The 24,738-nt window shown below is 39.9% G+C and overlaps 1 protein-coding gene across 1 annotated transcript in view; it reads right to left on the bottom strand.

Moving 5' to 3' along the window:
- The window catches only part of LOC136786338 (neuropeptide S receptor-like), a 120,990-nt gene extending 97,208 nt beyond the window's left edge, over positions 1 to 23,782 (bottom strand). Inside the window, exon 1 of the mRNA XM_066992274.1 lies at positions 23,603 to 23,782. The gene's annotated coding sequence lies outside the window, so the exon portion shown is untranslated. The remainder of the gene's footprint in view (positions 1 to 23,602) is intronic.
- Positions 23,783 to 24,738: the final 956 nt, after the last annotated feature.

Here is a 24,738-nt window from a genome sequence, read left to right as displayed (position 1 = left end):
ATATTTGTTCTATTCCCTGTGGCAGCAGAAATACCATATGCAAGACAGCTCCCCAAAGAGAGAAGAGGATGTGAGTACCTGTGTGTGTGTGAGTGTCAGTGTGAATGTTGAATGAACCACAAATATGAGTAAGCACAAGCAAACTTCTCACAGTCCCTTTTCATGGGGATATCCAGACCTTTCTGCCCACTTTGGCTGCTGACAAGTCTATTCCCACTGACTACACATTCATGCTTACTACCCATACGCAGCTAAGAACATACATTTTTTGCGCACAGCTGGCCATGCTAAGTTGACTCTTTGCTAGCTTGTTGTACTAGGAGTTCTCAAAATACCTACCAGGAGAGGAGATGTTGGACTGGAGAAGAGGATTTGGGTACCTGTGGTCTTGTGCCAGGTCAGGTGCTAAGGCAGAACCCTGATTCTCCTGGTGCCAAGGCCTATGACCCATGTGTTGGGCCACATCACTCAGTGTTAACTTCAGGCCATTGGGAGATTCTTCAAATCTGAGGTCCACCTCTCCTCTGACAGTAGCATTAGAGCAGGGGGACTCTGCAATGTTCTCAAAGCGAACTCTGGTGTTTTCTTTTAAATGTTACAATATGCATTTGCTTTCCTCATCCCTCACACTTGCATAGTTGCATAACTCTAGCCCATAACTGTGACACATAATTAACCTTCAGATTAACTAGAAAATACTCTTTTTTTTTTTTTCCCAGATTGGTTAGTCAACGTGAATGCTGTAAGTCCACTAAATGTTCAAAGGCATTCACACAATCTACAGATCATTTTAATGTCAAATCAGTTTTGTAATGCTTAAATAATGAGGCCTCGTGTTCAGTAGTGACATCGTACCAAATTTGTAAAGACTCTCCTGTGCTTAAAGCCTCATATATGTTCCTATTAGGGTTCTTTGAAATAAGGAGGCACGTAAGTCTCATTAAAGATAATTGGAGTTGAGCATATAGCTACTTTGGAAGAATCTGTTAAGGACCTACCTGTGTCTTTAAGTACCTAAATACCTTTAAAATTTGGGCTGTGGTGAACACAAGTCATTCACATCTCCTGCCAAACATCATTTTTATTTTTAATTAAAGTGGCTCTGAAATGCCATTACTGTTGATCCCACTGGTCCTTTCAGTGACCAAGTGTCAAGAACAATAAGTTCCGAATTAGTGCTGTGAAGGTGGGATAGAGCAGCACCAAAAACCTGCCTAATGACTGCCTGCCCTGGCCCAGTGCCCTCTGGGCATGCCACAACTCGGGGAAGAAGCAGAGAGATCAGGCCATTCCCCTGCCTCATTGCTCTACCTGCTGCAGCCCTGCAATATGCTAGGGAGTCATCGGAACTGTAACCCACAGCCCAAAGTCCTCTGGCTTGCACTGGTGGTCTCTTGCTGATGTCAGAAGTGGGTGGGACAGATTGTCTGGACTCCACTGACAGTCTTGTTAATCCACCCATGTATCTAGTTATTGTCACTGACATGTAAGTTCAGTTTTTTGGATCAAATTAATGAAGGATGATTTGAGAAAGGTAGTTTACTTCTAATTTGCTTGTGCTTAATTATGCCAGGATACAGCCTTGACAAAGGAGGAGGAATTTTTTTTTCAGTGGGCAGAGTTGCATTTATTTCTAATGAACAACAGACATCTTGCTGCAAGAAGGTTTCAATGGGGTTGTTTGTAGTGATTAAGTGTTCATAACACACTTTGTCCCCAAGGGCTACACTAATTTCTAGAGGCCGACCTTTCTAAGTTGACCCAGAAGAATGCAAAGAGGACACAAGGCTTGCGTTAGCTTATTTTAAAAGACACTGAATACAAATTCATTAAGAAAAAGAATAATTGCTTGCATGATGATAATAGGCTAAACCCGTTGTTTAGGAAGGAAAGAGAAGAAAGGTTTAATCTCTCTTTAAAAAGGAGGCAAGCGTTCAATTTGCTGATGTCTGTAGATGGGAGCTACTGCTCTCAGGACATGTTGTACTGCCTTTGTACACCTCCAGCTATGCCATAATGACCTATAGACACTGTAATTTTTTAGCGAGCTGGTCTTAGAAAAAACATCTTCTTACTTTCCTGACCTGCTCTCAAAAATTTCTCCCTCTCCTCCCTGCCACTGACATCAAGAAAGCACTACCTTTTTCATAAGCAAAAAAAATCGGCACGAAAAAATTCCACGTGGTTCAAAACCTTGACAAATGTAAGAACAGTTCACACAGATGACCAAAATATTGTTATTTCAGAATAGCTACAAACTATATATTGATGTGGTGGTGTACATATCCAGGTAAAACCTTAGCTTTCTCACTGAAGAACTGATGAGGATAGTCTAGCTGGTAAAGGACCTGCTCAGTCAGCTTTGCCTAGAAGCATCTCCAGTGTTTAAGCAGCTCTACTACCCAACAACGATGATTTTCAAGAGTCCAGACTAAAAGCCTTATCTCAGCCTTTGGAAGTGGATTTACTAGTAAGTAGGTTATGATTTTTTCTCTGAATTTCCCGATTCATTTAACACACATGTAGTGAGACAGATAAATTTTAAACTAACCTGGTATCAATCCCTTCTTCCCAGTTTTCTTGCCTTTGTTTCAAATATCCTTTATTGGTTAGGTAATGAATTTTGCAGGATCTGTTTTCCATAATCAGTAAAGCATATGCCACAGTATAAACAGAAATGCAAAACAAAGCATTAATTCACCATATTCTGAAAAAAAGACATACATAAAATGAGCATACGCTTCCTTTCAAAGACTTAGCAGCTCATCTGACTACCTCTGCATGTACTTTGGATTAAAAAAAGAAAAAGAAGAAAAAAATCTACCCAAGGCATTCCAGTGCACATAGCTCACAGCCTTTAGTGGTCCAAATTCTCACATTGTAGAGAGCTGAATAAACTATCCCCCTTTTACAAAAGGGAGACCAGCATATAGAGAGATTAAGTATTTTTCTGCCACACAGAAGAAATAAGCAACATATCAGGGAACCAAATGCAGACCTTCAAAGCATCACACAACTACTCGTAATACCACGGCACACCTGATCTCCTGCTGATCTACACTTAAAAATCCCTAGTCTCTTCTAGTATGCCATAACTCTCAAGATTTCCCCTCTTTCACTGTTAACACTCCTCCTACTTCAATAGTGCCACGCATGTCCGTAGCTCTCCTACTGCTTAAGTAAATTATTCACAAAGTAATTTCTCTGATAATGGTTTGTCTTAAAATTTGTGTCTCTGAGAGTGAAACAAGTCCTTTTTTTTTTTTTTCTTCCTTCACCTGATCAACTACCAACCAGGAAAGAAAACCCAAATCTTTCTCAGGACCTTCACAACTGCCATACAACTACTAGTCTCTATAGTGTCCTCTACTAGGAGAAAAAGTTTGAGCTGAAACCAAATGTTGAGATCCAAAAAGTGAGCTGCAGAAAGAAACTAGGTCCCTTCACCTCTGAGGTGGCCTGGACCCAAACCTCCATCATGAAAGCATGTGGTGAGAGTAACATTTAGCTGCCAGAGAGATGAGGGCTGAATAAGTGCTATACATGCCTTTTTTATTATTATTATTTTAATTCCATCCCTGTTTTCCTCTCTCATAGTTCTGTGTCATCATGTGTAAGTCTGTTCATTTGACTGAACTACTTATTTTTGTGTCTTCACTGCTAAGGCCTATGCACTTCAGGATGAAGTGCATAGAACTCCAGGGTTTTGTGAAGCAGCCTATCAGCTATTGTCACCGCTTATTTTCAGTATTTTTCTTAGCCTTAAATTGCCTACTTTCTTGCAGGTATCCAACTCAGGAAATCCAGTCCTTACACTGTATTAAAGTAGCATTTTAATGCACCAATAATGCCTGAAATTGTTGTCATAGTACAGTGAAAAAAAATTCTGGAGAAGAATAAAATCTTGCCCTATGCATTTCTCATTTCTAATAGTCTGTTTTTGAAAGTACAAGCATTGTTGAACAGTATCAGATGGAAAATATAGCTGTAATAATTGAACACTAAAACCCTTTTTTACATAAGGAGAGAGCAAGGCTAACAGCACTGAGCTACCAGGATTTTTGTGATGACAGTGCTGATGAGTTTATATAAATTTCTGTTTTTATTGCACTCATGAAGATAGTGGTGTTAAGTCCAAGAGAAAACTGAACTGAAAATCATAAAAATTCCCTTGTTCTATTATTCTTGATGTAATGTTTACTTTTTCACTAATGATATCAGCTCCTTCAGTTTCAGCTAGGACAGATCTCACACAATAACCACAACCTCTGGGCTACGCTGGAGGACCGAAGGAATCAAATAGGATCACATCTCTAGTTCCCTAAGATGCTGTCCCCTGAGCAGACCAAACATTCGTCCTGCCTAGTGCTAGCCTGATACAAAGTGAAACCTCTAGACTAAGATAGTCAGACAGCTGGTTTTCACTAGAGAGAGAGAAATTTTTATAGCAAATCTTTCCATCTCTTCTAGGATGCCTTGGATCAATTTTGAAACCGCCTTTCTTGTTAGTCAAAGGAGAGAATCTTGATGAAAACTCCAAATGGACATCTAGCTAAGCTAAGGAAAATTAGTTTGTTGTAGTTGGTGGTGGTGGTGGTTTTTTTTGTTTTTTTTTTTTCATTGGGTTACAGCAACTCATTCCTGCCAGGACAGCTAAGGAAAGGAATAAGTTACTGGGCACATCTTCTCAGCTGCAAGCCTAGAAAAAAATGGTACTGAAGCTACCTGCTGGAAGGAAGGCCATTCTACAGCTGGGTTACTTCCAGGTTTCCTGTTTATTCCATGGTAATATTGACAGAAAAAAAAAATAAAAAATACTGGGGTCTGCTAAAACAGAGGAGGAGAAGGTATTTCACTGTTGTCAAAGAAGAGTGTTGAAATACAGAGAAGAATCTGATGTCAGGCTATACGCAAGCAGAATTAATTAAATTTATATACCTTTTTAAACTTTAAGTCTATCTAAATATTAAATAAATGCACATTTCTGTTAACCTTTCCTTTGGCCTGCAATGATGCAGCTGCAGCTGTTTTACCAAACCAGATTATCTGCCAAAGGAAATGGACTGTGGAAACTCTCTCCTAAAAGGTAGGTTTAAAATCATGGAGAGAAAAAAAAAAAAAAAAAAAAAAGACTGATGCTTAGATGAAGTCTCTGTTTAGGGTCCGCTTCCTTAGACTGAAGGGGCTACAGAGATCCAAGTGCAAAACCCAGACACTATGGGTGCCCACAAAGGCTGTCAGTGCTCCTTGCCTGCTCTGATAGCGCGATCCCTTTCTACCCATGACTACTGCAAGAGCATCAGAGAAGAGCTCTGCCAAAAACAATATGAGGTTGACTGGCTCTCTTATCTCCTCCTGTACCATTGAATTTAATCTCACATTTTGGCAAGTTAAGCATAATCCCCCTGTTTTAAGTAGGATGGATGAACTCCATTCAAGAGAACAGTATGTGAGTCTTAAACATCTCCTTTTCCCAAGTTAACTTGGTAAAACATAAAAGAGTGTAAGGTCCATTTATTCAAGTAAGAAGTGTTTCCTTGGTTATAAATGTTGCAGCTGTCTTAAGACTACCTATAAATTAACTGTTCAAAATTTGGATGACATTAATTAACCCTTCAGAAAGGAAATGTGTAATCTAATGCCACAACCATGAATGGCAAATTTCACGAAACAGCAACTTTCATAGGGCTGCAGCTGCAAACATAAAAGCACGAGTGTATGTACAACACATGCATTTTCCTACAACAAACAAACATTTGGGTTTCATATTTTAAGCCTTTGAACCTCATCAAGACAAACAAGAAGCAGAGACATCAAAACACCTTTGATAGCTCAAAGTGTTGCAGCCACTTAAACTGATTTCAAGAGCCTGTTAAATGTCTTCTGAAATTACCTAATGATATATTGCATACTTAAAAATCACAGCTGAAGATGGGTCACCTTCTTGTCCTGGTATACACGGAGCCACTGAGGGACATTGTGTTATTTCTAAAGGTCTCCATGGGCTTTTAGAAGAGCCTTGTAGCAAGCAAAGACAGGGAAGAGTAGGCCATGGGCAATGGACAGGCTTGTTCTACTGTTTTGTTTCCTTTTGGATGTTTGATGTTTCTGGACTTTTTGTCATTGGGACATTTCAGTGAAAATATCTTTGTGCCATGGTAATTTGTGAAGGGGTAAGGGCAGGGGCAAGAACTCTGCCCACGGTGATTTGGGCAAGATAAAATCAGAAGTGCTGCTAAACCCTCTTAATTATCTTTCCAGAGTCATCAAGACTTTGTCTGGCATAAAACTGCATAGAGTTCTGGAAAGTGGGAATATTTGGAAATGATAAAATCAGTGAAAATAGTGCAGTCTTCTGGTTCAAGTAATGATTTTTTTTTTTAAGAAAATTAAATAAAATTAAAAAATTAAAAATAAAATTAGGATTTTACTTCATCTGTGATTGTGATTTTCTTGTAACAACATGAATCCAGCTGCCAGAACTTTAAAACTAACATCAAGAAATACTACATCCAATACAAGAAGACTAAAGATTGAAAAAAGGGATCCAAGTCAGTTCACAACATGCTACATTGGCTGGGTTGCTGTCATAGCACTGTACATTGCCAGGGGACCCCTCTGCCTCTCAGTCCCCAACCCTGGAGAATTTTCTTGGTAAGAACGTGCCAGACAAAAATTTTCCTCAGAAGACATGTCTCTGCGGGATATTTGCAACTTTTCCAAGACCGATCCACCAGGAAAATCTGTTTAATTAAGTTTCTGTGCCAACATCTGAATTATTATCCAGTCCAGGAAGGACATTATGATTGTATTATAATGAGCTGTCAAAAAGTAGTTTTTCCTGAACTCAGAAATTTCTGGCAATTCTAGATTTTAAGCCTAATTTTACAAATCTTCAGAATGTCCGTATTTGAGTTAGACTATTCAACACAAAATCTCCACCATTGGCATTTCAAATCAATTTAATGTAAAAATTAATTAAATGTGGCACCTTTATCTTGTCATATAGAAACCAAGTCAAGGAAGGTACTTAAATCAGTATGAATACAAATCAGATTAGGACCAATCCTTCCCATTATATTATTTTTGCACTTATGCAAACTGTTGAAATTCAGCAGAGTTAAATTAGTCTACGACATAACACAATGAAGAATGAAATTGCCCTCCAGAAGCTCTGAATATAAACAGTCTGGTGTCTGCTTTCCTATTCTCTACAGGTCTGGGTCATGCCTTATCAGGGATTGTTGCCATGAATTGCTTTACTGCTAGGATTCAAGGTCCAAAGCGATAACATTGAACAGAAGCACATATTCAAATCGGGTAAAATCCACCAGGGAGTTGAGCTTTCAGCTCCTGCAAGTTCTTCTGCTTCCTCAAACATTCAGGGCTGCATTTCCTTCTTTTCAGAGTTCAAGGAAGAAATTAACTTGGTAAGAAGTCAAGGCATGACAGGACCTACCTGTGACAAGCTAGAGGAGTCACAAACTGTGCTGACCTGCACAAGGGCCACCTCAGGCAGAAGGAGCTTGCTGAAGTTGCTGAGAGCCCACCACAGCTGCACTGCTGCCCATGTGCATGATGACATGTCTCCATCATACTCACTGGGCGGTCCTCGGGTGATTATGGCTCATGCAGATGCTAAACTGGCTAGTGCCATGTTTTCAAATGTGACTCAAAGGAAGAGGGCCTTCTTCCTGCAGTATATTTTCTTGTGAGGTAGCAAAGGTTGTTTGCTCTGTCATGACATCTGCAAAAGGCTTCTGGAGACTGAGCATGACCTTGTACATTAATGATGGTTTGTCAGAGCACTGAACTATGAACTGTAAAAACAAACACACATGTGCATGCAAAACCATGCCTTGCACTTCCAGGTTTCAAAAAGACGGAGAGCATTTAATGATTAAAAGAGGAAACTTCTGAGATTAAACTTCATTTCTTGAAAGAATTACCCAAAGAAGGAAATCACAGATAATAAGTAGTGAAATGTTTCCAACTGTCCCCCTAGTCCCCATCATCCTCTCTTTGCCTAACATATAAAACTCGATATTTGCAAGCACTTCCAAGAACATGGAGCTGCACTCTTTAGGGCAGCAAACCTGGAAATATCCGCAAACACTGTTTACCTACCCACTTTCCCCTTAGTTCATTTTACTCAATTTCCTGATTGCCAAGCCCTGCTTTATTTGAGGTTTGATGCATTTCACATGCACAGAAAGTCTCACTGGAGCTGGAAGGATGTTCACTTAATTGAATCTGCCTGACAGATGTGACACAGTGAGATAATGAATACACAGTTGACAGATGTCTATGCTATGTATATACACATATTAGAAACAAGGGACACATATTCCCTGCTATGGAAAACAGAGTGAGCTGCTCATTGGAGCTGAGCTCAGAGTGGTTGCAGATCAGCTTTGTTTAGGATAATGGCATATTTTGAGCCTGTAGAGAATTTGGAGGAAGTTCCAGGCCACTGGCTGAATGAATGAATGCTGTTAGATACCCACTGTTGTTGGAAAGTGTCTTCACTTCCCACTTTGGCCTTCATATTTCCCTGGCAGTGGCTCAGGCACTCGCTGCACCCCTTCAAGACACAGCTGCTGCCCAAAGGGGAAGATGGTGCATCCCCATCACTCCTTTGTGCCTGCCCAAAGAGTCCTGTATGCTCCCCAGCCACAGCTCTACCTCTCTGCATGCCCTTCCATGGGCAAATTCAGGACTTCCCAGGGGTATGCTCAGCAACCTGATTCATCTCAATAGTCCAGAAGAAAACAACCAGGAGGAAAACAAATCAAAACAAAAAAACACATTGCCACCACTCATATCCCATCCCACACAGTCACAAGCACTAGGAACTGGAAGATATATTGGAAAATGGGAAGGTTTTTGAACATGCCATGGTCTGGCGGCAGCCAGAGATCATTTTGTCACTCTTATTCTGTGCCAGTGAGCCCCTGATGGGGTGTTCTGCAATTAACTCTGGGGGCACAGATCAGTACAAAGAGGGACTGACAGGGGTTATGATTTCGACTGACAAGCGATGTAAACCCAGTATTTAAACACCGTATTATCTTTGTGCAAATCCTAATGCTACAGGAACCAGGCTCAGGCAAGGACTGCAGATGAAGGTAGCATTTTAAAACACCACCAACAACATGGTAGGGTCCCCACTAATTTCATCCAAATTTAAATGCTTAGATGCAAACCACCAGAGTGAGTATGATTATCACAGTTCCTGGTAATGACTTCACTGCTTTATTTCTAAACAGTTGTATTTTGACTCCTGCTGTGCAAAAATTATGTCCACAGACTGGCAGTCCTTACCTCCTTTGGCTGTGCACCAGACTGGAATTTCCTATGGGACCCTTTGCAGGACTCGGAGCCTAAGCCAGCTTATTGTGCCAATGTCAAAGGCATGAGAAACTTGGAGCTTCTCCTGAAGTGCTGATTGTTCAATTTAAATTGAAAACTGGAAAGAAATTCAAAGTGAAAAAAGCCTCATTCAGGTCTGCATCTGCAGCAATCAAAGCTGGGATTATGTGAACAGAGCCTGTGATGGGTTGGCCTCCTTTCCGTAGGCTTCATGAAGTGGATCTGACTTGATGCCATCCATGTCTCAGTGCTCCCGAGTGCTCTCAGCATCTACCAGCCTCAAGAGAATCAAAAGGTGCTTAGCACCTTGCAGGACTACAGCAGGGAACTGCCAAGGACTGCACAGCCCCCCTCCAAAAAGATATTGGAGGTAACAGGTTGCATGTTTCCTTTCATCCCAAGGTTTGCCATGGACCTTGCCCTGTAGAAAGTGTGGAAGATTCTGGGGCCATTAGCCATGTGTTTGAAAGGTCCCTGGAGGTGAAGGCAGTGAGATGTAATGCAGTCATGGAACAGCAAAGTCCTGAACTGGGACTTCAGGGACTTCTTCTGAGTCATACAACTCTACTTATGCAGGGAGGCAGCTGCATGTTCCTCAAATAAAAAATAAAAATAAAATTAAAAAAAAAAAAAAGGGCACATAATTTTGTAAGAATTTATAAATCTCCTTAAAATAAGCACCAAAAAAGAGCGAAAGCTAGAGAGGGATACAGCCTTACTTTCTAGATGGAAAAATAAAAAGTACTAGGCCCAAACTAGTCCTTTTTGAATTCAACACTAAGTCTGTATCTCAGCCTCCTTCACAATCCAGTCCTTCCAAACACCTGCCTGTTTTGGAAGCTGTGAATCCCAAGGAAAACCAACACTAACCAAAGGAGAGAGCTGTCACTGGGTGAGCAAGAAGTTCAGCAGGAATCCATGGACTTTACTGTCTTCCCATCTGGGCTGCAAGTGGAAGTTGGGGTCCCCATGAGAGGTACGTGAGAAAAGCAGCCTGCCCTTGATAACCCTGCCTCTACCTGGTGTAGATTTCTTTTTGTTTCCTCCTTTTGCATCTGTGAGTTAGTGGGAGACATTGCTTTGTAGGTTTACTGTCTTAGAAGAGACCTCTCTATGGAACATTTCTGTGGGGCATCATGTTAGCGGGAGCTAAATTGATGGTGGACCCACACTAACTAGGCATAGAGAAGTGTACAAGTATTTCACATTGTCATAGTAGGAACAAAAGACTTAACATCAAGACAAAGTATTGAGACACCTGTATCTGTATCCACACTTACAGTCATATGCACATAGACATACATACATATTCACAGATAGACATATTTCTCTTCCAAAATGGATTAAACCCTTCATGTTTGAAAATTAAACCCCAACCTAAACATAATCTGAATAATGGATTATCAGTTATTAATGTCTTCATCTGCCAACTTTACATAATGTACTAGACCACTATGACAATTAAAAAGATACAGCTATATAAAATGAAATAGAAGCGCAAGTAAACTGACACACTTGGTTCAAATCACAAAAATGCTGAATAATACCAGCCTGGATCTGCTTATTGAATCCCTGCATAGCATCACTTTGTGTTGAAATAGCATCGCAAAGTTATTTCATGAAAGTCAAGGAGTTTCCTCATCCAACCCCAAAAGTCCAAGAGTCATGTCAGGCACTTTAACACAGCAAATACAAGCAAGGTAATAATGATAGTAAAATGCACAGACACTGACTGTGGGGTCTAAAATGTTTTTGGATGTGTTTTGAGGTGAGTAGAATGGAAAAATCTAAACTTGCACTTCATATAACTGCTTTCAAAGCTTGGCAGCATCCAGAATTAACACTCTACAAAACCGAATTTTATTAACCGTTTCTCAAGTTAAAATTTGATGGTAAAACAATATTATATGCTAAAATTCATATACCATAATAAAATCTACATGGACCTTTTCTGTTGCATTTCTACAAGGGACTTCAGTTACGTTGCCATACACAATAGTTTTTGTTTGTTTTTCTTTTCAATTGGCTAAGGATCATTAGGATTCTTTTATGAACAAAGGATTTGCACGTAACAATTCTAATTAAACGTTTGGTGAACGTGTACACTGTTAGGATAGTCAGCGAGTATTAAAAGCCCTGTAATTAGGATTTTGCAGGTGATAAACAGAGATGCCTTGGGGCTTTCTGGAAAAGTCAAATGATAGCAAAATATGGATGGATGACATTTTTTTTCTCAGAAGTGTCCCATTTTGTCAAGAACCTGAGTCTTAAAAAGGGCGAGTCTCACTCATCTCCTGATTGAATTTGACAGGCAACAGGCAATCAAGACACCAACGCCAAGAAGAAAAGAGTGAAATTGGCAGTAGGCTGACTTCCAAAAAGTGAGATACCACCCAGAAACTGCCTGTAGTGGCTAGCTGTATATGATGAGTGGGCTTGGAGACACTCACTTCCAAAAAGCACATGTCCCCATCTGGTTCTGCACTTGCAGCACTGTAACTGCAGGTACCTTCCAGCTGTAGTTCTTGGCAACCATTCAACTTGTCAACTGGAGGCTGTGCACCTGGTGCTTGGAGATCAATTAAAAATGCCTGCATGCTGTCAACTGCCAAATTTCTGTTGTCAGTTGTGAAAAATCCATCCAAACCCATCAGATTTTTTTCCTATATAATTTTATTTTTTTTTCTTAATGTGCTACAGTAGCAGTGGGTAGGATGGAAGGAAGGAATATAGTTCAACAGCTACAACATCCTTCCTCCTCTCCCAGTGCCTGCCTCCCAAGTAGGCACAGACTTTCTACAGTTTAGGGCTTCTTATATTTCAGATGAAATAACCAATTACAGAAATCACAGATCTATGAAAGCAATAATTATTGTTACAGTTTTGCTACTCAGAGTACACGTTTATATGCACTGATCACCCACTTCATGTATAATAACATAAAACACTGAAGTAGTTGATTGAAGGATACTAGTTCTAGATGATCCAGATGCTGCAAGGCTTGCTGCTCCCACTGCCTGGGAGATGCCTGGAGCCAGCTGCCTACTTGGTCTATGCTGAATGGACTAAGGTATTTGTGGAAACACAGTGAAATTACTTGGCTTATCATCTTTGGCATGGAAACCTTTCAGCAGTCTGAGCTAGACCTTTGGCATGGTTTGACAGAGATTTTCTTTCTATGTTCCAGAACCAACAGCAGGAGGCATGAGATTTAGCAGAGATTATGGATGAGAAGGAAAGATGAAAAAGGAATTTTATACAGTGTTCTGAAAATAAAGCGAGCAGTAGGTAGAAATGGTCTTGCTATAAAAAATGTTAACAGCTCTGCTAAGCAGTATTTTCTTACCTAAAAAGATCATAGTATCTATTAATTCCGTGCATATATCCTTCTTGCCTGGATATTATTATTGTTCCTTTCTGCTTCTCAGCTAACTTCCAAATTGTACAAACAAGAAGACATGGAAAATATGTAGAATAGCTTTCACATCATACATTATGTCAAAGAACATCAGTCAGGCATACAAGTCTAGCCAGGCATACTAGAAGTTATCACCACCTTAACTGGCAATTAATAACCATCTGCACGACACTTTCATTGTGAAGGCACTCTACAATCTATTTAATCCTCACAAATCATAGAATCAATAGGATTAGAAAAGACCTTCCAGATCACCAAGTCCAACCACTAACCTGACCTACTGAGTCTCATCACCAAACCATGACCCTTAGTGCTGTGTCCACTTATCTCTTAAATACCTCCAGGAGTGGGGACCCCACCACTTCTCTGGGCAGCCCCTTCCAAGGCCTGACTACCCTCCTGGTGAAGAAATTCTTCCTAAATACAAGGTGTCTTGTATTACATAATAAGGTGCCTTCAGAGCAGAAATAAGGTGCCAGAGAAGAAAAACAAAACAAAAAAAACAACAACAATAAAAAACATGCAACGAAAATAAAGCATATGGAAATTTCAGGAAGAACAAAGAATTCACTCAAAAGTCAGAAGGAAATCCATGCAGCATTGAAGTTAAAACCCAGTGTTTCCTACAGATAGCCTCCGTTACATTGATTTCCAAATACAAAATGCTGATATATTACAGGCAGTTGGGCTATTGAAAGTTCAGCAAAACATACATAAACTTTTACCACTACAGAATTTAAAAATACTTAAGCTGATCAGAACTTCTGAACATTTAAAATTCTTCTTTCAACAAGTCTTTCCTCCTGTTTTTCATTCATCAGCTAAAAGAAAGCAAGTATATGGTACGGTTACAAGGATACTAGAAGAGCACATGATTTACATCTCTTTTCTGCAGAAACACCAAATGGCAAAAGCAGTTAAAGACTTCACTTTCCTTCAGAATTTTTGTGTGTCGAATCACAGGCATAATCTCTATAAAGGGAAATTAAAGCATAAAAATAAAAAATCAACATTGTTCATGCAGAGAAATGCTAATGCTTCACGCTGTCAAACCAGCTGTCAGTGAATGGGACAACAAATCCCTGCAAATCTCTGGTAGCAAAACTATTCTCTGATAAACGGCAATTAACCCAATTACTGCAATATTTTTGAAGACACAATACAGCATTTTAATTATAAATTTCTCAATGGGAGGAATCAATTCCCTACAGACTCCAGTAAAGTGCAAAGAAATAAGAAATGGAGAGTTTTGTGGTTAGAAATAGCATTTATTGAAGTATTTCATAAGTTTAACAGGAGAACCTTAATGAATAATAATTTAATGAGAAAATATATTATGGCTTATTTGTGTTGCTTAATGATAGCAATAATTAAAATATTCTCTGAGATAAATGTGAATACACTTTTCATTGCTCCAACATCTTCTCATAAGAGACACTTGCCTCTTCCAAGTCAGCAAAATCCAATGAAGACTGTGGCGTTGTGCAAGGAAAACTGGCAGAATGTCAGCTCTTTCTGAATATTATGACATCAAATGTGCACTGGAGCACCCCCTGGCAACAAAGTCAACTAACACACAGCAGTCTGCATTTGTACTCCTGCCCTCTCCTACCCTCCAAAGCAACATAGCCCATACCAGACTGCCTACTGAGAGTGGCCCCTGGCCCACGCTGATTTCTGGGCCCTGCTCAGGAATTTTGGGAGAGCATTACTTGCGATAAATAACTGTCATAGACCTCCCTAAGTGTTTAACAGTACCACAATCCATTTACAGTACCCAGGAATAATCCCTGGCACCATGTACTGGTAACTGTTCTCTTGCCTGCATAATCAGTATCTGAACTACTCATTCAGCTCCTGGGAGAGATGTGATATTTATTTTAGAAGACATGACCATCAGTTTCAGATGTATTAGTATAGACTCTGCCGCAGCTTTAACTAAAGGGCTCTTTCAGTTAATTAATGTCTCCAAAAAGCATGTTCATCGTGCTGTTGAATACAGGGTAAAAAGTCATCTGCATGAATTTTATCAATATTTTATAAAATAGACTTTACCTTATTTCTTTCAGTAAGACTTGATAATATAGAGGAAGTTTTAGCCCCTCCTTAGAGCAAGTTTTCCTGATCTGCTCTATTAACGAGGAATTGGCTAAGCTGACAGCAGGTTTATGCCATGCTCTGGAGAGGGCTTCTCCCACAGCTTGATGTCCAAGTTGAGCTAAGTGTTCAGGTGGGGTTGGGTGCTATCCAACCCGTCAAAACCTTTGAAAGCCCCTGTCACAATACCGTTTACTCCTTCCTAATACAAATCTCAGATGTCAGCAGCTACAAAGCCTTGAGATAGTTGATGGCTCTCACACTAGGAAGTCTATTTCCATGTCCAGCAGGTCTTAATCCTTCTCTGATCCACATCCAATCTTCTACTAAGGGACCAAACAGCTGTGATTCCATGCAGCAGGAGACAGCAGCTCTTCACTATGGCATTTAAAAGACATGTAATGGGAACCCCAACTTCAGCTCAGAGAGGAGAGGGCAGTAAATCTGTGGCATGTCTTCACCTTCTCTGAAAGGAGATATCTCACTCCTTTAATTGCCAAAGGTCCATATTAGAATATACCATCCACTGATCTACTTAACTGTTAACATCTTTCCCTCCTCCTCAAATGGGTGCAACAGAAAACACGAGAGGTAGTGTTGTAATCTTTTCCTTTCCTTTCCCTCTTTTAATAGCTAATTCTCTTATCCATGACACTATTCAGGTAAGATGACAACAATGGATGAATTCAGTGAATAAAGACAAGATTTTTATGTTTCCAACGAGTATATGGCAATACCCCAGTTTTACTGTAGGTAGGTTATTTAGTCTCTGGTAAGCCATTTTGTCTTCTGGACGGACTTCAGAATTCCTCTTTACTTAGCATCTAAAACTACGGAAACCCAGAAATCTTCACTTCCACCCTTTCTCAGTCCAAGCTCATTAACAACCTTGCAGGATTGAGCTATCTCCACTCCAGCGATGAACCAGTGCAGTCCTAACAGAATGATAAACTATGAACCCTCCACATTTGGAATATGCTGATCCAGCCACAAGTACAGCCAGCAAACTCCTCCTAGATAACTGAATTTGTTTTTGCAGCCAAGTTATCAATCATAAACTAAACGTATGAGCCGGGGGCAGTGCTGTGCAGAAAAATTCAATTGTGCTTATGCTATCAGTCCTAATTGTATCCCAAGTATTCACAAGCAGTAAGCCAGAGCCAGACATGCTGGTGCTATGGACAAACCCCTTTCCAAGTGCAATGCTAAAAGCCAGACAGTCTGTTTCTGCTTGCTCCTCTCTATTTGCATACAAATATTTATACTATTAGCACACAGAAACCCCTGCGCAAAAACAATTATATTAACCATCCCCTGATTCACACCCATGTGTGTCAAGAGTAACCACCAAAACCATTTAAGTTGCACATGCATAAACTTTGTGTTAGGAAAAAGATAAGTGTTTGTGTTCGGCTTTTGAAATTACATGGAGACATCAAGTCTTGGAGCACGAAACAGTACAGGTGGGCTGCAAAATCACATATTAAAATTCTCTTTGTACACATAAAAACCCAGCAACTTTTCCCCTTTAAACATGGCTATTTATACAGTTTTTCTATTACTCTCCATAGAAGGAAAAATAAAAAAAAGACAAACACCCATCACCAACAAAAAAGTAATAAACATCTAGACCTGGTCATATATACATCCAATTTGTAAAGCACTTCCTTTACTCTGGTAAATGTTTTTCTACTAAGCAGCTGGGACTGAACTATTGACAGTAAATTAAGAAGAAGAAAACTGCATTCCTTCCCTGTGTTATATATTGTTATTCAGTGCAAGAGAATCAGCTGGTAAAGAGTAACTGTAGTACCCCTAATACTCATCTCATTGGTTTTAAATCTAATTGAGTTTTTTTCTTTACTCATAGAAATAACACTGTAATTACTTAACCTCTTGAGATTAGGAAATTGAGAATATAAATGCATGATCACTGAAGTCTTTCTGGTAGAAAATCCATTCTTCTTTGTGAACTTTGTATCATGGCTGAGAGATTAAAGATTACTTTCTTCTCTCCTTGTGCAACAATACCTTTCCCAGTGTTGCTCAGGGAATGATAGTCACCAGCCTCTTCTGAAAGCTGCAGTTCTGTATAAGACTTATAGCACAGACCATCGCCCTTGTCCTCCACCAGAAACAAAAGAAGTCACCCTGAAACTGCTTGAAAAGCAGCATGAATAAGTGCTTGAGAAATGTGCTCCTTCAGCACACCTTTTCTTATCATTATCTTCTTAGAGCCGAAACGTCAGACAAGAAATGTTATTCAAAAGCAACACAAATCTGGAGTCTTAAGCCTGAGATTTGGGCTTGGCAGTTGATCAGAAAGTTACTGAATATTGTCTGAGCTGATCTATACAACTGTATATCCACTGGCTCATCCAACCATTCACCAAATCAGTTCAGCCTGTTTAGGCAGAGGAAGGTCATCCAAAAACAGTTTGAAAAGTCCTCCTGAAGTTAAATCAGCTTCGGGAATGGTCCGGAGTGCTCCAGAGCCTGTGATATTATTTCTTTTTTCTTCCCACATGGGAACTGATTGAGAATGTGATTCTCTGACTGAAGAGGCTGTACAGAACTAAGCATATTCTCACTGAATGACTGTCAAAGCTCAACTTCTACTGATTAACTTTGGGGTTTCTTCTTCCAGTATGAAGCAACAGTAATCTAAGAATTCTAGATGTTGTCAATTTGACAATTTAGATTTTTTAGTGCCTCTCTGGGAAATTTCACTTTTGCGCTTTGTTAGCATTATTTAAAGTAGTGTTGTAGGCAAAAGGAAATAAAGGCCTAGCATGTGTGGAAGATAGGTGGCTGTACACAGTACATACTGCAGTCCATATCCACTACTGTCTATAAGTGAACACACCCTCTCAGAGACTTTCTTTTTGCATAATCAAGCCTTAGCTGTATAGATACTTTGCTCATGAAGGACTGTGCTACATGCAACCCCTGCATCACTACCACACAGAGTGCAGCTTATGCATTTCACTACTGTCTGTGAGACATTTTGCTGTTTTTAAAAATGGTTTATTCTTGAATTAAGACAGATTATAAATGCCAGTCAGTATTTAGCAGAATACTGTTGTATTCTATAAACTCAAAACTGGAGTCCCATGGCATAACAGATTGGTACCAGTGTCCTTAAAAGATTTATTTCAAATGTATTATCTTGCATGAGATGAGAAGCAGGCCTCTGAGGTCCTTCTAGAAAGAAATTGCAGTGTTAAAGATGCTGCATTTTTATGGGAAAGACAAACGTGTACACATCCCCAAGCAGAGATGCCACAGTGACTCTGCGGCACAGGTCTGTCTCCTGCTCAGGCAAGATGGTTTTAAAAAGTCTTCACAAAGATCCAGTCAATGCAAAGAAGAATTAGGAAGGGCTGGAGAAAAATCTGGGGGAGGATAAAAGAGTGGTCACTTTTGTGCCTGTGAGGATGAATGAAGAAAATTTTGCAAGCTGCTACACTATTTGAACATTCACTAATACATTCAGTAATTCAGACCGCACTTTTTCCTCACCAAAATGCTTACGTTTAGCAAGAGTTTTTCATCTTATACCAGCTTCAACTCTATTCTTATTCAAAAGCATTTTGAACTTCAAGGAGACCATGACTAATAAGCTATATTGTTAAAACAGCAAGCCTCTTAGAGAAACCAAAATCCTTTTAACCCTTCTTCCAGAAGGAGAAGTGGAAAGCAGCAAATAAATCTGCTGGGAAAGAAGAAAGCAACAACAGGAATTTTTAGCTTAAGCACAAAGCATCAGTGTTAAGCATTCGATAAGTCTCATGGTTTTGTTCTGAAAATAGATGACAGGGAGTGTTTTTGTGCATGACTAGTTCCACAGCAAATAAATTCATTTAAAAAAATATTTAGTTTATGCACAGATGGCTGCAGAACAATTACTATATATTAGTGATTTTCATTCAGTATGAAAATTCTGACCTACTAGAAACTCCCTCTTCTCCCACACCAAAGACTCAACAGACAGATCTCAGAGAGATTTTACTGCACCATTAGTTCAATAATTATGGCATGGTTGTACTGTATTTAATCTTGGTTTAGTGCTCCAAATACAGAATAACTCTTTCAGTTTCTTTCATCTAACAAAGTTACAGTCTTCTTCTACTGATAACAAACCAGGGAGTCAGATGCCATCTGGCCATACCACAGCCTGCTTGCTGCCTACACGCATCAGCCAGACTAAAAGAAATTTGAGAATAGCTAGGCTATCTAGCTGCAATTTAAATGGTAGATATTTCAAGATGCCATACTTTAACAGCAGCCTATATTTTTGGTACATGTACCATTCATTCAGCTTGACAAGGCCTGTAACGAGGACACACCAGATTTACTCCCCCCACAAAAAACAGATACAGTAATTCTGACAAAATACAGAGCTGACACACATTACAGGCCCTTCAACCCAGACTGAATTTACAGTAAGGGAACAGTTACTGACAAAAGCAGGCTTGGTGATATAAATTCAATTTCTTTTGTTCCCCTTTAAGAGCTGTGCCAAAAGTAACACTTCCGTTTTAACACAATTATGCCATTTAATTCTAGAACACCTCACTTTTTGTGTCAAAATTTAGATTTGGTTGCAAAAGCATATGTTCAGTTATGAGATCCTTTTTTTAAATTCAGTTTTCACTTACCAGGACTGTTCCAGGTGCATAATCAATTCCTGTCGGTGATTTTTTTTTTCCCCCATGTCTTCAAATTATAACTATGCCTAAGTGCTGGCAAGTGCTCACAAGAGCAAAGCCAGCAGAGCAGGGGCTGTGATTATGCCAGTCATTTAGCACTCATTAGGCCACACCTGTAATACTGGGTCTACCTCTGGTCTCCCCAGTTTGAGGGAGACACTGAAAAAACTGGAGAGGACCCACTCGGAGGGCAAGCAGAGAGGTTTGGAGAACTTTACAGATGAAGAAAGATGAAAAGAACTGGATTTTTATTATTTTTTTTTTTTAGCCTAAAAAAGTCAAGGCTAAAGGGGATCTCACCAGAGTTTTGCAGTATCTAAAACATAATTACAGTGGAGATGCGGGAACTCCCTTCACAAGGAGGCAAGGAGACAGAAAAGGAGCAATGGGTGCAAATGGCTTCAGAAGAAAGTCAACACAGACAAGGAAAAATACTGTACCATTAGAAAAAAATTTTTTTTTTGAATAGGTTGTCCTATGGGATATCCATTGATGGAAGTATCAAGAATTTATAGGGCCTTGGATAATGTGATTTAAGGCCCTGCTTTCAACAAAAGCTTGGGCCACACAATCTGCAGAGGTCCCTCCCAATATGGGCTTTTATATGACGCTGCAATGCTGTGCAGGCCATCTGACTAGTCCATATTTATCCATTACAAAAGTGTAGGAAAAAAAAAAAGGGAGTATTTTGGCTTTTGAACAGGTTACAAAACAGGATTCTCTGCAAAGCACTAAATTAGAAGATGGCAATGAAGAATGGGACAGATGAAATAGGAGAAAGGACAAGAAGAACTGAGGTAACTATTCAAACTTTTAGCAGCTCGTTTAAGCTTGAACTGAAGGCTTTTGAAGATTTGATCATTTCCTGTGTAAGAAAATCAACCAGCTACTAAAACAAATAACCATTTCTATCTTTTTCAAAAAAAAAAAAAAAGTCAGCTACATGTTTATACATAATATTCTCGTGCATGCTTTGAAATGACCAGCCTCTTTGAAGTGCCTATCTCCTTTTGAAGGCTATCAGAAGACAAGATGCTAAAGTAATGATTTAAACAGGTTAAAGAGATTGTTCCACATTAGTAAATCACTACTTACAGTTCCCCCTGTCTGCTAGCTGTAGAAGAAAAGCCAAAAGAGGTATAAACATCTGTCCTGCAAAATCATTTATCGCTATTACTCAAGCTCAGCAATATACAAATAAAATCATATTTCAGAGGGGAGGAATTATAAAAAAGAGAAAAACAGAGCAGAAAATACTCCAATTGATGTGGGTACATAATGTTCGTACTTCACACAACTACCAAAAGATGGAGGGAGTGGAAGGAAGTGGAGGAGTGAAATAAAATTTGGTATGTAAAAACAACTTTTCTCAAAGACGTTCACTAATGAGGCTTTTGACAAAAAAAAAAATAAAAAATAGAGAGAAGCATTGTGACAGCTACTTACATGCTGTCCCACCAGCACTGCCTCTGCTAAGTGTTTCCTATTCAGTGCCCTAGATGTTACAGCTCCTGTTTGGTCATTTCTAATCGAGTGTAGGTACCCCACAATGGACCATCAGTTTTAACACAGGGCTGGATGCACAGGTAACCATCATAAATACTCGAGCATTGTAACACCTATGTCCCTTCATCAGTCTACAAAATCTTTTTAAGCTTCCCAGCTTTTCTTTTATCTACAGCATAGTAACATCTAGCTGTATGATAGAAAATTCAGTTCAAAAGAAAATAAATATTTTTCCTTAAATATATTTTATTCCTCCCAACTACAAATTCTTTTACTCCTGGAGAAAATAAATAAATAAAACAGCCAACATAATTTTAAATGCAAAGTTCAGCTTAAAATATTGCTTCTGATGATCAGAAGGACAATATGATTGCATATTAATTTTATCCACGAAGAAAAAAAAGCTGCTGAGGTTCATTTTATCATTTAAAATGCTCTTCAGTAGTCTTTCAACAATGCTGTTATGCAAGTTAGAAAGGAAGCACCAGCCTTTCTTCAAAACTATTTATCCAGAGTGTTTCCAGAGCACTGCGAGGCGCGTCTTGTGGAATACTTGGCTCATCGCTTAGCGGGGAATAGGGCATTCAAGAGAGGCAGGAACCCAGGGCCAGTGCCCCAGACCCACCCAAATACTACTAGCACTATTTGTTCAGCTTCTTCAGCCTTAAAACATTATCACTACTCCCTCTAGTGGGTGTCCTAATTGAAGCAAATGAAGCAAAATGAAACAAAACCGACACAAAACTAAAACTCCTAACAGTACTGATTTGTATGGTCATTTTAAACACCTTCTAACTGCATCAGCATTTAAACTATTCTCCCCTCTCCAAATGGAAAAAGAATTAGAAAAGCATGCCATGAACAGAGACTTTTGCATATAAATCACTACCAGATGAAGCAATGGAAAACAGTTATTAATGAATATTTTGCATTCTTCCTGTGTTTTGTAAAACTATGGCTTACACCAAAGTTCTGCTGAAAACACTTCAAGCTGATTGAATAGTTTGTAATGACATCTCGAAAAGATGCTCAGTTTAACAGGGTTCAGGACATGCTTTTAGAACAGGAAAAATTACAGGCTGTTTTTTAAAAAAAATAACCATGTTAAGAACATACCCATGACTGTCTATGTTTCAGTGTTAGCACAGCATAGGGAGATAGTAAGATTTATTGCTAATTACTAACAAGCTAGAAAAGTGAGAAACAAAGGAAAGAAACCAAAAGCACCTTCCCCCCCATCCACCCTCTTCCACCTCCTCCCCCCGAGCGGCGCAGGGGAACGGGGGAATGGGGGTTATGGTCAGTCTATAGCGCAGCTTCTCTGCCACTCCTTCTCGGTCACTCTCATCCCCTGTGCTGTGGGGTCCCTCCCACGGGATGCAGTCCTTGGTGAACTGATCCGGTGTGGGCTTCCCACAAGCAGCAGCTCTTCAAGAACTGCTCCAGATACGGGTCCATACCACGAGGTCCATCCCTCAGGAGCAAACTGCTCCAACCTGGATCCCCCACGGGCAGCAGCTCCTGCCAGGTCACCTCCTCCTGCGTGGTCTCCTCTCCACGGGCTACAGGTCCGGCCCGGAATCTGCTCCAGCAGGGGTCTTCCACAGGCCGCAGCCTCCGTCAGTGCAGGTCCACCTGCTCCACTGTGGTCTCCTCCACGGGCTGCAGGGTGGAACCCTGCTCCACTGTGGTACTCCATGGGCTGCAGGGGGACAGCCTGCTTCACCATGGTCCTCACCACAGACTGCAGGGGACTTCTGCTCCGGCGCCTGGAGCACCTCTCCCCCTCCTTCACTGACCTTGGCGCCTGCAAGGCTGTTCCTCGCTCCTGTCACTCTCCCAGCTGCTGTGTGGCACAGCGTTTTTGTTTTTTTTCCCCTGTCTTAAATATGCTCTCACAGAGGTGCAAAACAACGTCGCTTATTGGCTCGGCTCTGGTCAGCAGTGGGGCCCTTACCAAACATGGGGCAGCTTCTAGGTTCTTCTCACAGAAGCCACCCCTATGGCCCCTGCTACCAAAACCTTGCCATGTAAACCCACTACACTCACTTTAAACTGAAGCAACATGCTGAAGAAGTTTATGTTTATGTGACCCTAATATCTTTAGACAGATCTCTTAAAATTTTGAGAACAAAAAAATGTCTCTGAAATAGCTGATCAGGAAACAATCTCATTTTCTCCGGGCGGCTGCTGCTGCAGTCTTTGCTTACAAAGCTCCATCACACTTCCTTTTTTAAAAAAATGAGATGACAAAACTCCAAATACAGGTATTATCTTCATTCCAAGTCAGCTGATAACGTGGCTGTCTCAGCTACAATTTCAAACACAATCTCTTTTTTTTCCAGCCACCCCGAGAGAAAAGACTGTCCAGTTTATCTGATCACGAAAAATTGGAAGATACCAAAATTAATATGTAAAAACATAAAATTTCAGTTTTTGAAAGCTGATAAGCCTACACAGCAAACAGTCAAGCATACAAGAGGAAGAGACAACTTACCATAAACTGTTGAAGAAAATTGCTATGCATGTTTATGTTATATAAAAACTATAGGTAAAATGGCAAAACAGAGGTTAAAATAAACCATTAAAAGATAAATTGAGTAAGCAAACAGAAGGAAAAAAAGCACAGGAATGAATGATGTTTCTAAAATCTAACCCAGAGCCTTTCAGTCTTTAATTATCCTAATTATCGAGGCATTTGTCCTTCATTAGTCATCAGACAATTACCGTAACACCCAGCTCTGAGTTTTGATTACTTTTCAAGAGCTACAATTCATTGCTGAAAGACATGAAAACCGTTGCCCTTTTGTACTAGTGCTTTTCAAATCCTGTAACTTTGAGCCAGGAATGAGAGAAATCACTGGTTTGGGATCTTTCAGCTCTGGAATCATGGCATGGTTCTGTCTTTGCAGGGTCACTCTCACCTCTATGAGGGAGGCACCGCTGTGCTCACCTGGGAAACTGGGGTGAAGAATCAGCCTTGTTGCTGCCACGGAGTGCCAGCAACAGCGATGCCAAAAGAGCAATATATTTAAACTTCCAGTCAAACTGACTGAAAAAAGCCCCAGTAACCTAATAACAAAGAAAACCTGAAAGACAATTAAGATTTTTTTCCCCTAAACAGCATTCATCCAAGCTAGGGAAATGCACATGCTATTTAGCCTGCATGGTTAAGATGCTAAGTTAGTAAAATGGTGTAAAATACACGTCAGCGTGTTAACAAGTCTGAATGTCAAGAGCCAAGTAAAAATAGAGCAGTTTCATGAGCAAAGTTGTTACAATTATAGCATCTCTCATTAATTACAGGCCATGGGGTTCTTTTATGAAGCAAAGTGTGGGAAATGCTATGATGATAAACCTGAGGCCTTGAGTCACAGAAAACAAAGTATCTGAACAATCAGAAGGATGTAAAGAAAAGTGATACAGCCTCAAATATAGTTTTTTGTCTTTCCAAATGGCCATTCTACTGACCATTTAAAGATACCTATACAATTAAGACACATTCAAGATATGAAAAAAAATCCAAAGAGACAAAATGGAAGTGAGGCACAGTTTCCACCAGATCTTTGATTTATTACTTTTTAATTCCCCATGATTTGGGAATTTTCAGCAAGGTACAATCCGACTGTATGC

The sequence above is a fragment of the Anser cygnoides genome, chromosome 2 (assembly GCF_040182565.1).
Source record: "Anser cygnoides isolate HZ-2024a breed goose chromosome 2, Taihu_goose_T2T_genome, whole genome shotgun sequence".
Lineage (NCBI taxonomy): Eukaryota > Metazoa > Chordata > Aves > Anseriformes > Anatidae > Anser > Anser cygnoides.
The sequence above is the reverse complement of the archived record's forward strand: the minus strand, read 5'-3'. Positions and strand labels throughout refer to the sequence as shown.